At 42.5% G+C, this 6,080-nt stretch overlaps 1 long non-coding RNA gene across 1 annotated transcript; it reads right to left on the minus strand.

Annotated features, from left to right (window-relative positions):
- Positions 1–299: 299 nt before the first annotated feature.
- Positions 300–3,069, minus strand: LOC120962510 (uncharacterized). The gene is made up of 5 exons (XR_006662663.2): positions 2,821–3,069; positions 2,594–2,677; positions 2,105–2,211; positions 1,873–2,009; positions 300–1,291 (listed from the first exon to the last, which is right to left on the minus strand). It is a non-coding gene; the product is annotated as an uncharacterized lncRNA (long non-coding RNA).
- Between the last annotated feature and the right edge of the window lie 3,011 nt (positions 3,070–6,080).

The raw sequence follows: 6,080 nt of genomic DNA on the forward strand, positions 1-6,080 counted from the left end.
CACTTTCGACGAGTATTTATCTGACAGAGCTAAATAATCAGGGCATTTACCTTTTGATAATACTAGATGACCCGTTGCGCCGATGGCGCTAGGGGCGAGAGTAAGGCATCTATTGTGAGAGTGAACATAAATATATTTAGGGGCAGATTGGTACACAGAATATTTACAATACTATTAGAAAGAAAGGAATAAGCATTGGTGGAATGTGTACAGGATCCATTGGGAAATCCTTGTAAGTTTTGGAGATATGATCACAGGGAATGTTTGATGGAAACATTTATGTGAAAGCACGCATAATAGAAACAGATAACATCATTCGAAACTTAAATAATAAACTGCATGAGTAGCCCATAATTATACAGGTCCAGTGTCGTCTAATTCTTGTACAGCAAAACATTTGCTGAGCAACCAAAACAAATAAGACATGGTAGCGATAATATGGAGAGGCATCATTGACACTTGAGTCATAGACAGAGGGCAAAACTCCTTCAACACGGTCACATATGATCGCATTTGAGCAACATCAGTCCTGTCTACGCACCCTGGATGTTGGGGATGATAAAGTAGTTAGACGTTTACATTCGAAGCACATCAACAGGCGATATCGAAGTATGCAATATCAGATAATAAAAAAAGTCACTCAAAGACATTGGTTATATATGTACGGAACAGTAAATAAGGAAACCAACGCCAAGTTAGTACGCTATATTTTGATGTTTTTTGCCGATGCTTTACGTTGTGAAAGAAATGCTCTAATAATTGTCTAGACGACGTATGGGTGGATGAGGATGATCATTACTGGAAAGTAAGAAAAAATAGGTAATATTGTGTAAAGAGAGATGTAGATGTTGTAACGAGAGTGCTAATGACAAGTAGGGTATGCTCAATTCTAAAAGAAAGTGCATATATTAGTCTATGGGCAAAAGGGCTGCAGCAAACCAGGTACTCATAGAAAGTTAGTATGCATTGAGATAAGGCATAATCAGTAACTGGTTGTTCAATCCGTAACTACATGCTGATACAGAAAAGTATCACCAAGCAGACAGGTTAAGGGACATGTTAGTCTATGGGCAAAAGGCTCATATACCAAACCGAAATAGAAGATCTGAGATCAAATACTTGATGTGTAAAATTTTGCTAACGAACCAAAGAAAATCTGATTCGTCTCTTTATTTATTACTGTAAAACAAAGCAACACAGTAGTAGGATGATACAAATCCACACACATGCATGACCGAATGCGCCGTTTGTCTCTGCTCTGCCTCCCTCCTCCCAAACCATCCACCGTGACCTGAACTTGAGAGAGTATAGTCAGCGGTGAAAAAGGTCTGAACTTGAAACAACTAATGTCAGCAAGACCCCAAGGCTTGAAGCTTTGCATATAATAAAAAACCAATTCCCAACTATTTTTGCCCAATCATCCCAAACAAGCACCATGTATTTTAAAGAGAAATTCAGTCCAAGCAGCTTCATTAATCCTTCAGGTGCATAATCAATCACTGTAGTGTTCTAGCCTTAAGAAACTGAAGAAGAAACAATCAAAAACAAAAGTAAAATCATGTGTAGCTGCAGCAAAAGCAAAACTAGTCACATTCTGTCATTCTGACCTATCATTTTTTAAATCAAACTACACAAGCATCAAATTATCTAACAGAACATGAACACCATGTATCCTATTCAGAGACATCTTCACTGCATATATATGCTAGATAATCAAAAATCTGAAAGCATCTTAGAGGAAGCCCTCACTAAGAACCTTGGCAGACGTTCATGAAGCTGTGCCTACATTAGCTACATGACCGACAATTACTCAAATCTGTCGTAGTAAACAAATAACACAGTTGAACAACAGATAAATAGGAAGAGACATACATGAATTGCAGTCAGATTTACATGCCTGCTGTTCCTCGACACTGCAACCCTTCCTCGAGGGCCGACACGATTTGGTCTGCTTGTTTTGTTTACTCCGGCTATTCATTGTTGGTGCTGGATTTTTATTGTCTGCATTGCTGCATTAGATGAATATTTGCTACCGTAAATATTTCAAGGGAAAAAGTGATTTGTGAGATTATTTTTTCTATAGGATGGGAGAAGCGTTACTTACTCTTGCTTTTGTCCTTTGGGAGGAGCACAGTCCTATTCCTTTTTTTTGCGGGAAACGTTCCTATTCCTTTGAGGTGCATTCCAAAATATTGTACATACGTACTGCTACTGTATGAGTGGATATAGAAGAATAGATAAAAAATCAACAAAAACAATACAGAGAACTAACAAAAATTGCAGGAAAACTAATTATGCTTGCCTTCTTTTAGATAATATAAGATAGTTTAGGGGCTAAACCAACTAATCAATAAAAAGGAGAGCATGTATGTAGTTCATCTAGTTATTATGAAACATGTGCTTTATAAGCATATGAGTGTTGTAATATCTGTCAGATTTTTTCGGATTAGAAGGCAGTGTTACATAGCAATGAAGCAAAATTTAATTCAGATTTCAATGAAGGAAACAAAAAATCTGAATTATTAATTCAGATTTGAATTAAGCAAAAAAATACAGAATTAGCCACCAAGGGGAACTTGGGAAGAGTATGTACCAGGAGTCAAAAATCAGAGGCGTATGCGTATGCAGTGACGTGATGGACGAAGATGACTACTTGAGCTTCTCCAGATCACAACACCTGAAAAAGTGATGCAAGCAGCAACATGAAATAATTAGAATGCAATGTTAGATATCTAATCAAGGAAAAATAAATTCAGATTTGAATTAAGCAAACAAAATTTCAGAATTAGCAATGGAGTGGAACTTGGGAAGAATATGTACCAGTAGGAGGGAAAAATTGAAGGAGTATGCGTACGCAGTGACGGGGCCGACGAAGATGACTACTTCAGCATCATCCAGCCCGCTCCGCCTGAAATTAGAAATATTTAGAAAACTCAACTCCTTCTAAATATTTACAGGAGTTTCTTCCCAACTCCAATCAGGCTACTTATGGTTATCAATATTCAATAGTCAGAACACATAACTATGAGTCTAAATACCAAGGTACAAATTCAACAAAAAAAAGCACCCACAAAATGGGACATAAAGGAACATAGGCAGAAATCCAGCATCGAAATCTTCATGCTTGATACAAGGAAGATTATCAAACGTATGCAGACACTAAAATGCAAGCAAGATTACCCTTGCAGCAGCCTCTCGATCAGGTGCGAAGTATCCAGCTCCTCCATTATCCGTGAACGTAGGTAGTGCATAGCAAATGGCAGCGTGGTTGTATCCGAGATCCTCTGCATCACAGAACTACTGTAGTTTGCTAGCGCTAAGACGATATTGCTATAAGCAGCACATCACAGGGTACCCTGCATCACCCACCAATACATACACAGGAAAAACAAATCTGGTGGTGGTTTGGGTTTGTGTGCTCACTGATTTTTGATGATCTCGTCAGCGGCGCGCTCCTCCTCGGCGCTGCTCCACCCGGACGAGCTGCTTCTGGTGCGCGTCGTAGAAGCGGTAGGCCGCGTAGCCGGCGCCGGCGACGCCCAGCGAGAGGAGCATCTTCCACCGGTGCCGCGCCCAGAAGCCCTTCCCGGGGGCGGAGCCTAGCTGGAACATGGCGGCCTGGGCAGGGACGGGAGGTGGGAGGCGACGCGGGCGAAACCCTAGCCGCTTGCCCCTGACCTTGGGGTGGGAGAGGAACTTGACGGCCGAGCCCCTGACCTTGGGGTGGGGAGGACCGGGCGGCCGGGCAGGGCGGCCGGGCGAGGGCCTCACCTCGAACGGGACGGAGATGGTGGGGGCGGAAGGGCTCGTCGCCGCCGGGGCGAGGGTCGGAGCGGGGGAGGCGGCGGGGGCGGCGGCACAGTACCATATTGGTGGTGCTTCATTAGTGTCTATCACACTAATGGCGCACCAGCACACGATGCGTCATTAGTATTTTTGGAAAAAAAATAACTTTGTTAGTAGTGGCGCACCATAGTTGTGGTGCGTCATTAGTGTCTATCACACTAATGGCGCACCAGCACACGGTGCGCCACTGCTATATAGTAGTGGCGCACCACATGTCTGGTGCGCCATTAGTGTGCATATTGTCTATAGCCCTTTTCCTAGTAGTGCTTCCTGTTTTTAGTACATAGTACATCTGTCTATTAAGCATGTCCTTACATAAAACTATGTTTTTTGTATCCCGCATGAATCAATATGACAAGACACCATTAGTATATGCAGTGTGATATTAGTTGCATCTTTCATATGATTTATAGCATGTGCTACTTCTAATTTGTTGAAATGTCATTTATGATGGGACGCTTTTAACTTGGCAGAGTCATATTGGTTGCATCATTCATGTGGTGTCTAGCTTGCATTTCTTATTATTTGTTGAAATGGCTTCTGCTGAGTTTACACAAACAGTTGTGAATATGCCATGCCGTTCTATTTTTCGTACATATTCCATCCTGATATCATGTGCTTGCCTCACATCAAAGTAGTGATTGTGAGTACAATGCACGAATGAGTTCTAAAGAGTGAATTTTATTGCTTTTTCTTGTCTATTTTACTTGACAATTCAAAATCAATAAAGCAGAAGAAAAGTAGCAAGGCAGCAGATATAGGTGCTCCTTCCAAACGGAGGGCCTCTATAGATTCTACTCCGCCAACCCCCCCCCCCCCCCAAGAAGATTTGGAAGACAACACATGCATAGACACTCAACGTAGCTGTGTTGATGATGAGCACATCTCCCCTAGTGCACCACCACAGGTGCTCCCACTAACTTGGCATTGTTATATGTTGTTGCATGTTATGTATGATGTCTAGCTTGTATTGCTTCTAATTTTGTTGAATTCCATCTACTTACTTTACACATTATACTTGTGAATAAAACACGTGTTCCTGTTTCTAGAACATACTATATCTGTCTATCACACCATGTTCTTACATCAAAGTACTACTGTTGTGTAACCTGCAACAATCATTTATCATAATACACATTTGACATGGGAGTGTGATATAGGTTACATCTCGCATTCTTTTCTGGCTAGTACTACTTCTAAATTGTTGAAATGGCACTTATGACGAGACAATTTTAACTTGGTAGAGAGATATTCGTGCATTTATCTGAGCTCCATCAGACAATACAACATGAAAACGAAACAGTCAGGTCAAATGAATTGAGCTTCTGAACTTCTGGTGATGCATTTATCTGCTAGACTATTAACTTTTATGCCAACCTTTTGTTTAATAGTTGTACTTTGTTTTGTTGCGATAAATTTTTTCTCTTAACGGGCAGCCACCAGCTGAAAAAAACAGCAAGCCATTTTTATATAGTGTAGGGTGTTCACTATATTTGCACTGGTGGCAATCTTTGATGCCCAGTGGATGTAATCTGTGCAATCGCCTTAATAGCCTAGCGTTAATTTTGGGCTTTGTTGGATTTCGGATTCCGGCAAAACCCTTGAGGTTCGAACACTGGGGTGCGCACAAAGATTCCCCCCACCCAAATCACGCCCTCAGCCTCACCGCGATCTCAAAGCCTAGCTCGACGAACTCGCAACACAAGAGACACAAGATTTATACTGGTTCGGGCCACCGTTGTGGTGTAATATCCGACTCCAGTGTGGTGTGGTGGATTGCCTCTTGGGCTGAGGATGAACAATACAAGAGGGAAGAACAGCCTCCTGAGGAGAGGTGTTCTTGTGCTTGGTGGATGTGAGGATGATCTCAGTTCAAGATGAGTTGCCTCCTACGGTGGTGGCTAGTCCTATTTATAGAGGCCTGGTCCTCTCCCCAAATATTGAGCGGGAAGGGATGCCACAACGACCAATTTGAAGGGGGACAACTAGTACAAGCTATCCTGACTAAAGGTGGTCTTCGCCTGCTAAAGGCTCTGGTGGTGATGCCGTCTTGGGCTCCACGAGGACCTCCGTCCTGCCATACTGCAGGTCTTGGTCTCGTTGCACCGATATGGAAACCTTTGCTTGATGCCTCGGTACTCCTCGCCTGCGCTTGCCTCCTTAGCACCAAAGAGGAAACGAGGCCACTGTGCGTGCTGGCGCCCGCCTGGTCTTGGTCGTCATGGCTTATGTCA

The sequence above is a fragment of the Aegilops tauschii genome, chromosome 4 (genome assembly GCF_002575655.3).
Source record: "Aegilops tauschii subsp. strangulata cultivar AL8/78 chromosome 4, Aet v6.0, whole genome shotgun sequence".
Taxonomy (NCBI): domain Eukaryota; kingdom Viridiplantae; phylum Streptophyta; class Magnoliopsida; order Poales; family Poaceae; genus Aegilops; species Aegilops tauschii.